Raw genomic sequence first — 9,928 nt, 5'->3', positions numbered from 1 at the left:
ATTGTTGTAATTGTAGAAATGTTCAAGGGCAAGATTAGAGGAAGGAACACTAAAAATTGATTCAGGAAAAGAATAATAATTCACTGTCTATTTACATAATGAAATTTTGGATTTGAAGGGTACTTTCCATCAATGAACTTCAAAGAGCTTTGAGATGTTTGTTTATTTTCACAATATTTTGAAGTCAGCCAGGTTAACGTTGTCATCATTTATTCTCTGAAAGGGAAATAAATTCACAGCAAGTTACATAACCTGCTTCAGTCAAAAATAGAGCCAAGTCTTTCAATTTTGCCATGTAGTGCTCAGGCTGGAGATTGTATTGTTCTCAACAATAAGTACTTTTTTTTTACTGGTATTATCTAAGATTTAGTTTTACCAAAATACTAACTGAAGTAAGCGATTAAAATATAGAAAATGTCACCAAATAATTATTTTTAAAAATGTTTGAAGTTTTAAAAAAATTGTCTTTTGAAGTTTATTTATTTATTTTGAGAGAGACAGAGCAAGTGGAGGGGGGAGAGAGAGGGTGGGAGACAGAGAATCCCAAGTGGGCTCCTCACTGTCAGCACAGAGCCCAATTCAGGGCTTGAACCCATGAAACCGTGAGCTCATGACCTGAGCCAAAACCAAGAGTCAGATGTTTAACTGACTGAGCCACTCAGGTGCCCTGTCACCAAATAATTATTAACAATTCATTAGAAAATAGGCCACATCAAGTGCCTCTAATATGCCCAGATTTGGTTTACATTTAATAAAGTCAAAATTCTGTATTATCTCCTGAAGTCCCAGAAACACCATTCTTATCTACTTCGGGCTACCCTTCCCTCTGCTGTCATCTAAAGACCCCGTATCTTCACATTCCTCTTCTCTTTAAAACTTCAGTGGATTTAGGACTAAATCATAGGACCAAATTCAAAGTTCCTTCTTTCGCGTACAGACTCTCTATTTTCTTTTTTTTTTATCACTTAAAAAAATTTTTTTTATGTTTACTTTTATTTTTGAGAGAGAGAGAGAGACAGAGCACAAGTGGGGGAGGAGCAGAGAGCAAAGGAGACACAGAATCTGAAGCAGCCTCCAGGCTTTGAGCCATCAGCACAGAGCCCGATGTGGGGATCAAGCTTACAAACCCTGAGATCATGACCTGAGCCGACATTGAACACTCAACCGACTGAGCCACCCAGAGCCTCTATTTTCTGACTCTAAAACACCTTCTTCTGCTCCCAGCTGCCTTTATTCTTAAGCCTTATTGAACTTCTTGCCATTCAGACCCAAGCTAGGCCTTTCCCTGCTCTGCCTTTACACTCAACATTAATTCCACCTAAAACAGCAATATGAGGTTGAGGGGAGAAAGAGAGGGCTATGCTTGTTGAATACTTACTCAGTGCTCTACATACAGTATCCTATCTAATTTGCACCCATGAAGTAGGTATCCTCTATTTCACTGATGAGGATATTCATTTTAGTGAGTTTAAGTAAACTGTTCAAAGTCACACAGCTAGTATGGCAGGACTAGCTTTGGAACCAAAGTCCAACTCCAAGATACATGTTCTGCCCTTTTCAGTATGGCTGTCTCTCTCCATCCATTGTCAGCCAGCATTATCCTTCAAATTCCACTCAATATTATCCCCCCTTGACCTTCACAGCCTCTCCCAGATGGAGTTAGCTGCTCTCATAGTACTCTGTTTATACTCCTCTATGAGTACATATATTTTTAATTGAGGTATAATTTACACAATATAAAATCCATCTGTTTAAAATATACAACTCATGGGACCCCTGGCAGGCTCAGTTGGTAGAGCGTGTGACTCTTGATCTCAGGGTCATGAGCTTGAGCCCCACCCTGGGGGTAGAGTTTACATAAAAAAATAATAATAAAGCATATAACTCAGTGTATATTAAAAATGTTGTGTAATGACCACCACTATCTAATTTCAGAACATTTTCATCACTCCAAAAGAAACTTCATGATCATAAGGCAATCATTTCTTTTTTTTTTTTTAAGTTTATTTATTTATTTTGGGAGCGAGCGTGTGTGAGTGGGGGAGAGGCAGAGAGAGAGAGAGGGAGAGAGAGAATCCCAAGCAGATGCCACACTGTCAGTGCAAAGCCTGATGTGGGGCTCAAACCCACGAACTGTGAGATCATGAACTAAGAACCAAAATCAAGAGTCCAAAGATCAACCAATGGAGCTACTGAGGCCCCCCCAGCAATCATTCTTCATTCACCTTCTCTGCAATCCCTGGCAACCACTAATCTGCTTTTTGTTCCTTTGGATTTCCTTATTCTGGACATTTAATATAAATGGAATTACACAGGATGTGGCTTCTTAGCATAAAATATTCAACATCGTCATATCTTTCAGGACTTAATTCCTTTTTACAGATAAATATGATTCCATTTTATGGATATACCACATTTTGTTATCCACTCTTTAATTAATAGATATTTGGTTTGATTTTACTTTTTAGCTATTACAAATAGCACCTCTATGATTTAGTTTTTGTGCAGACATATGTTTTTAATTTTCTTGGTTATATAACTAAGAGTGGAATGTCTGGGTCATACTCGGTGTTTTATATCTTAAGGAATAGTCCAGCTGTTTCTAAAGCAGCTTCACCAGTTTAGATTCCCACCAGCAATGCATGAGGGTTCCAACTTTTGCTCATCTTTGCCAACATTTGTTATTATCCACCTTCTGATTATAGTCAAACTAGTGGGTATGAAGTAGCATCTCATTGTGATTTTGAGCTGCATTTCTCAAATGACTAATGATGAATACTTTTGCATGTTTTCATTGGCCATTTGTATGTCTTCTTTAGGGAAATATTTATTCAAATCCTTTGCCCACAAAGAGAAATTGAGTTATGTGTCTTTTTACGGTTTAGTTGTTAAGAGTTACTTAAATATCTGAATACTAGTACCATATCAGATATGTGATTTGCAAATATATTCTCACATTCTGTGGGATGGTTTTTCACTTTCTTGATGGTGTCCTTTGAAATACCAGCGTTTTTAATTTTGATGAAGTTCTACTTATCTTTTTCTTTTGTTATTTGTGTTTCTGGTGTCAGTCTAAGAAACCATTGCCTAATCTTAGGTCACAAAGATTTACTACGTTTTCTTCCAAGAGTTTTATAATTTTAGCTCTTACATTTAGATTTTTAATCCATTTTGAGTTAATTTTTGTAATGGTTTGAGTAAGGGGTCCAACTTAATTTTTTTGTACATGGATATCCAATTGTCCTGGCATCATTTGTTAAACAACAACAACAACAACAACAACAACAACAACAATTATTTCCCCCAATTTAATTGGGTTGGCCCTTGCCACATGATTTGATTTTATTTTTAATGTTTATTTATTTATTTTGATAGAGAGAGAGAGAACAAGAGCATACACAAGCGGGAGAGGGTCAGTGGGACAGGGAGAGAGAGAATCCCAAGCAGGCTCTGTGCTGTCAGTGCAGAGCCCAACACGGGGCTTGATCCCAAGCACTGTGACATCGTGACCTGAGCTGAAATCAAAAGTTGGATGCTTAACCGACTGAGGCACCCAGGCACCACTTACCACATGTGTTTCAGTAAATGTTGACGTACATCTACTACTGTGAACTTCCTAGGGTTGAGTTTCTTGTATTCCTATCTCTATGTCCAGCATGGGAGTATGACATAGTAAACTCTCAACTAACATGTTCAATGAATGAAAATCTGATTGGAAATTCCTAGTGTCGACCAACAAATACTAACTGCCATAGGCTTTGCTGGGTCCTGGGGAAGTTTTATACAGAAAGAAAGCTCACAGTTTAGTGAATTTTTCAAACCAGAAGTTCCTAAGAGGCCCCAGAATCTTATAATTCTAGACTGGAATGGATTTTGGAGATCGTGGGCCCCCTCGTTTTTTCAGTAAGACAAAAGCAGACCTTGAAAGGGCTAAGTAGCAGCCTGTGGCCTATCTCATGTAAATTTGCCAGAGGGACCCGGATCTCTTTGAAATTACATTCTATTACAAGTTAACAAAGGACTTTTCAGTGAGTCCTTGATAAAGCATTTTTTCAGTTAGTCCTTGATAAGTCCCTTCCAGATGAGACAATTGCTTCTGTTTTATATCACACTTATCTTCAGAGATAACTGCTATCAGAGATTGAAAACAAAATTCCTCCAACCTAGCTGTACATAATTACTCCTCTCTCTGAATTTCTATAGATCATACTTGCTTTTGCACAAATTGGCAATGTCTTCTGTATTGCCCTGTTGCTTTGAATTGTTATATAATCTTGAATTATTATTTATCACAGGTTTATGTGTGACCTTCCTAAGTATACTATCTCTCCTAGACTTAGTGGCAAAATTTGGATTTTACATTTTATTGTATGAAACATAGAGCCTTGTGCCTAGGAGACCTGCAGTACATGTTTCTTGATATTATTTGCATATTTAAATAATTCATGTTTAAAATCAGAAGCTAGTCGGCCTAAGTGTCATTCTGTTTTCCCCGTTCCACAGATAATAAGGCAGCTTACTCAGATGCTCAGGGTGAGAGGCTCTAAGGGAAAAGAATCTTCTGTCTTTTGGAAATTTTCTAGTGCCTCTTTACTTGCCTTCCTAGAGGAATGGAGAGACTAGAGACCCAATAATTTAGTACAGATGTATACTTAAATATTTCTTAATATTACTATTAAAGCTTTTAAATTCTATTAAAAGGATAAAAAAGATTGGCAGCATTCCTCTAGGAATTGAGTAAATTAAACTAACTCTCAAGGGAACTCTGCGTTATAGTTTTAAATTACTGAGTCAGAAAGTAGAAAAAGACATCCTGTTTCTCTCCTTAAATCAAGCTTGCTTTCTAGTTATGAGGTGGAAAAAGAAGACAGAATAATCTAGCCTCATACTGAATAGTGCTTTGCAGGACATAACCAAAATCTTTGAAAGTGTTTGAGTTAAAACGTTACTTATTCTTTTTATTTTTAAAGATTTTATTTTTTAAATAAACTCTACATCCAACATGGGGCTCAAACTCACAACCCGGAGGCCAAGAGTCACATTTTCTACTGACTGAGCCAGCCAGCCACCCAGAGTTAAAATTTTAAATTGAGATGAAATAAAAGGTTGCTGAATGAGACAGAATGAGTATGTCATGACCTGATACTCAGTATACAGTCATGCATCTATGGGAATACAGTGAGCCTATTAATTGATTGTGATGAGAACAAATTATGTGTGGGTTAAAGTGATTCTCTAATTACAACACATCCAGACAGCATGTTCCCACATGGTTAGATCATGGAGAACAAATAAGAAACAAAAAAAAAAAAAAAATAAAACTAAGAATTTTGTGAAGTTAACTTTTTTCTTCATCTTTCAGAAACCGCTCATTCCCTATTTCAAATTCATGACATTTTAAAATTATGCTAATCAATGAAACACTTTGGAGCAATGATAAAATCATTGTCATTTCACTTCTCTGGACAAAATGAGGCCTAGACTTTTTGCTCCTCAAACTCATCAGTGAACCAGCAGCATAAGCAACCCACCAACAATGGTTTGAAATGCAGAATCTGGGTCCCATTCTACACCTTTTCAATCAGAATCTACACTTTGATAAAATCCCCACCTAATTTGTATGCATGTGAAAGTCTGAGAAGCCTGATTTAGATGATACAAAGTAACTTCTTAGTTAGTAAATTCTACCCACCCATGATTCTAGCTGAAAGATTCCAAGTTGGGTAAAATGAGAGTCACTTCCTTACAAGTTGTGTTTGACTTGAGTAAATAGATTGCTCAGCAAGTTGAACTAACTTTTCAGGTCACAGCTTTAACAGCTTAAAGGCAAACAGAAAATAAAGACTTGCTCTGCTGGTTTGGTGTTGCCAGCTTCCTTCCTCTTTCACGAAGATGAATTTTAGTATTTAAGTGGACATGAACCGACGTAAAATTATTCAAATGTCAAGTTAAACAATGTAATACATGTTGAATACCTAGAATCTTCTAAATGTCAAAAGACATTAAAAGGTAAGATTCCTGCTCTTGAGGTACCTAATGAAGACAGTGGCCCTGCTTTGAAAGTCTCTGTGTCTGGAGCCCTTTGCTGATTTAATCATAGAATGATTCGTAGTTTGTTACTATCTGGAATAAGAAGCCATACGAATCCAGTAAAATATCTCATGCTCAAGTTGCAGGATGATAAGCTCCGTGTGCAAGTGAACTAACAGGCAGCTTTATCTCTGGAGTGCTGTTCCCAATGACACCGTGTGTGTGATTAAGCAGCCAGAAATCATTATAGACTATGAGCTCTGTTTTTTCCTCTGATTTCTCTGTGGCCCAAAATAGAATATGGTGTAATTCAAGGTCAACAGAAATTCAATACGAAAGCATTTGAATCCAATAGGAAGTAGGTGGAGGCTGTGGAGAAAATAAGCAAGTCCTCTACAGGAGGAGAGAGGGGTTAGCAACCTTGTTGGGGAGAGGAGTTACTCCAGAGGCTGTAAGAGAGAACTAGATTACTGAAAAAGGCCTGTGATGGGGTGGCTGGGTGGCTGGAGCACAGAGAATTTATTGGACAAGGTTTACATTTTCAGTTGAATGTGCCAGCCTCAAGAACAGGTGTGCTTTTTCAAATGTGGAGGGTAGCTTACATTTAACGGTTTTTTGCTGCTGGTGACAGCATACTTGGTATGCAAACATCAGTAGACAGTGATACTTCAAATTCAAGTTTTTATGGGTTAATGGAGGCTCTTTCAACAATGTCATTTTACCAGTCAACTTTGTGCCTTTCAATCTAGCCAGACACAAGTGGGTTCTTCTGGATCCCAGAGAAGACAAGGTGGTATTCATGAGCTGTTGCAATTTTTCTTTATCGCTTGGGGCACACAGCTTGCTATTTTGCATTTTTCCCCTCTTTATTGGTATACGTCCTGACATTCTATCTGGATTGGACCTTTCTTGAAAAGGAGACAATAGTGCCTGGCACCAATTAACCCAATAGGAGTTAATTATGTTGAGATTTCTTTGACCTCTTTGAATATTCAGCAACTTTCATCAAGTAAATGTTTTATAGGGGTGCCTGGGTGGCTCAGTCGGTTAAGCATCTGACTTCGGCTCAGGTCACGATCTCGTGGTTTGTGAGTTTGAGCCCCATGTCAGGTTCTGTGCTGACAGCTTGGAGCCTGGAGCCTGCTTCGGATTCTGTGTCTCCCTCTCTTTCTGCCTCTCCCTGACTTGCACTCTGTTTCTTTCTCAAAAATTAGTAAACATTAAAAAAAATTTTTTTTTAAGTAAATGTTTTATAATTTTTTGCATTACTGACTCTATCACTTAATGGAACTCTCCACTGATGGCTCATTAAAACAAACATCTTCTTTCAGGAGTTTTTTGTATTAACATAGCGTGGCTTTATATTTTAGGAATTAAGTAATTAGGGGAGCCTGAATGGCTCAGTTGGTTAAGCATCCAACTCTTGATTTCGGCTCAGGTCGTGATCTTCTGGTTAGTGAGACTGAGCCCTGCATCCAGCTCTGTACTGACAGCACAGAGTCTGCTTGAGACTTTCTCTCTCCCCCCTCTCCATCTCTCCCCTGGTGCACTCGCTCTCTCTCATAATAAATAAACTTAAAAAAAAAAAATTAGTTAAGTAGCCCAGCCTCAGGACATCCTTATCAAATAAGTCAAAAGCTTATCCTTTTCTTACAGATAAGAAAAATGAAGCAAAGTGGTATTGTTCAGTGTCGATAGACATTACTGAGAACTCAATATGGGCTAGGTACAGGGGACACAGTGATGAACCAATTACAGTTCCAGCATTATGAACATGCCAGCAAGAAAATAAACTATGATACTGTGCAATGTGTGTGCTATATATGATATATAAGCAGAATGTAGAGCAGGAGTACAAAGAGAAAAAATGAAGAGAATGGGTATGTAATGGCCTAGGGAGCAGAGGTGAGTTTGTAAATGGTTCCTAGAGAAAGAGTGGCATTTGGCCAGGACTGGTGGGGACTGAGCATGGGAGGGCATTTCAGACTAAGCAGAGGATACTATATATGGTACTATATATACAAAGACAGGACTATGTTGTCATTGGTGTAAATGAGCTTCATTTTCTGTGATTATCAGGGAATATAGACATGAATATTAAAATTCTTTAAGTTCAAAGGGAAGACATTTTATTTTTTAAGATTTTATTTTATTATTATTTTTTAATTTTATTTAATGTTTACTTATTTTTGAGAGAGAGACACAGAGAGAGAGATAGAGAGAGAGAGAGAGAGGAGACAGAGTGCAAGCTTGGGAGGGGCAGAGAGAGAGGGAGACACAGAACTGAAGTAGGCTCCAGGCTCTGAGATGTCAGCACAGAGCCCGACACGGGGCTTGACTCCTTGACCGTGAGATCATGACCTGAGCCAAAGTAGAACGCTCAACTAACTGAGCCACCGAGGTGCCCCAAGATTTTATTTTATTTTTTCAAGTTTACTTACTTATTTTGAGAGAGAGAGAGAGAATGAGTGGGGGAAGGGCAGAGATGAGGGAGAGAAGGAGAATCCCAAGCAGGCTCTGCACTGTCAGTATGGAGCCTGATGTAGGGCTTGAACTCACAAACCGGGAGATGATGACCTGAGCCTAAATCAAGAGCCAGCCGCTTAACCAACTGAGCCACCCAGGTGCCCCTTAAAGATTTTATTTTATTTATTATTATTTTTTAATGTTTATTTATTTTTGAGAAAGAGAGAGAAAGGGAAGGGAGAGAGAGAGAGAGAGAGAGAGAGAGAGAGAGACAGGATCAGAAGTAGGTTCTGCACTGTCAGAGCAGAGCCCAACCTGGGGCTTGAACTCACGAACCGTGAAATTTGACTTGTGCCGAAGTCCAGTGCTTACCCGACTGAGCCACCCAAGCACCCCAAGATTGTATTTTTAAAGTAATCTCTACAGCCTACATGGGGCTTGAACTCAAGACCCCAGCATTAAGTGTTGCATGCTGTACCAACTGAGCCAGCCAAGGTGCTTCAAAGTTATTCCAAAAGCAAAACAAGTTAAGGCTAAAACTGCTATATGTCATTCTCTATGGTGTGGGAGTTAATTTGGGGACCCATAATGGAAATAAGTTTGCAAGGCTGGAGTGAAGGGAATACTCAGATAACTTGAAGATAAAGTAGGCAATGTCAATAGGGCAGTGAGAGGACACAAGAAGGCGAAAGAGAAAAGTCATAGGGGTATTGTCAGCTCTCCATTCTGAAGAGGCAAGGTGAATTAACACAATAAAAACTAAACTCTCTCACTAACCTCAGCTGTCAGAACTCCACTCAGGAGTTTTGCCACTGCTCTTGAAGGTTAAATGAAACAATGTAATATTAAGACACTATCACAGGGGACCTGTGTCTACTATTTATTATCTCATTCACCATTTTCCAAGCAGGTTATTTTTGCCTTACATTGGGACAAGTACTCTTGTGATCACAAAATGAGAAAATGTTGGCCAACATCTTTAAAATCTCTTAAGCCTGTGGATTTGAGGATTAACTAATTTTTACGATTAAAGTTATTGCAGTGAGCCAAAGGCAGGTTAATTCAGCCTAGCACTCAATGTTTATCTCTGCAGGTCACAAAGTGCCCCCCCCCCCCCCCCCGGCCTCAAATGATGGGGAATTGCAATTTAAACACTTTTTTTCTCCTTTTAATGACATTATCCCCTGCTCAATGTAACCACTGAAGAATGCTAGGTTAAGGGCAGCAGGCTTAATCAAAGCTGAGGGTATTAGTAAACACTGTTTCAAGTACAACAGAAAGAAAATGGGCTGTGGGAGACTTGTTCACAGGGTCTACCATTGACTTCACATTTTATATCATTTGATTCTCAATTGAGGAAGAGACCACAGAAATCCAGTAGCAGGATTTGTTAGTTGACATAAAGAACATGGCAAACAAATTTTCCTATTTG

Source organism: Acinonyx jubatus, chromosome C2 (genome assembly GCF_027475565.1).
Source record: "Acinonyx jubatus isolate Ajub_Pintada_27869175 chromosome C2, VMU_Ajub_asm_v1.0, whole genome shotgun sequence".
Lineage (NCBI taxonomy): Eukaryota > Metazoa > Chordata > Mammalia > Carnivora > Felidae > Acinonyx > Acinonyx jubatus.
This window is presented reverse-complemented; position numbering follows the sequence as displayed.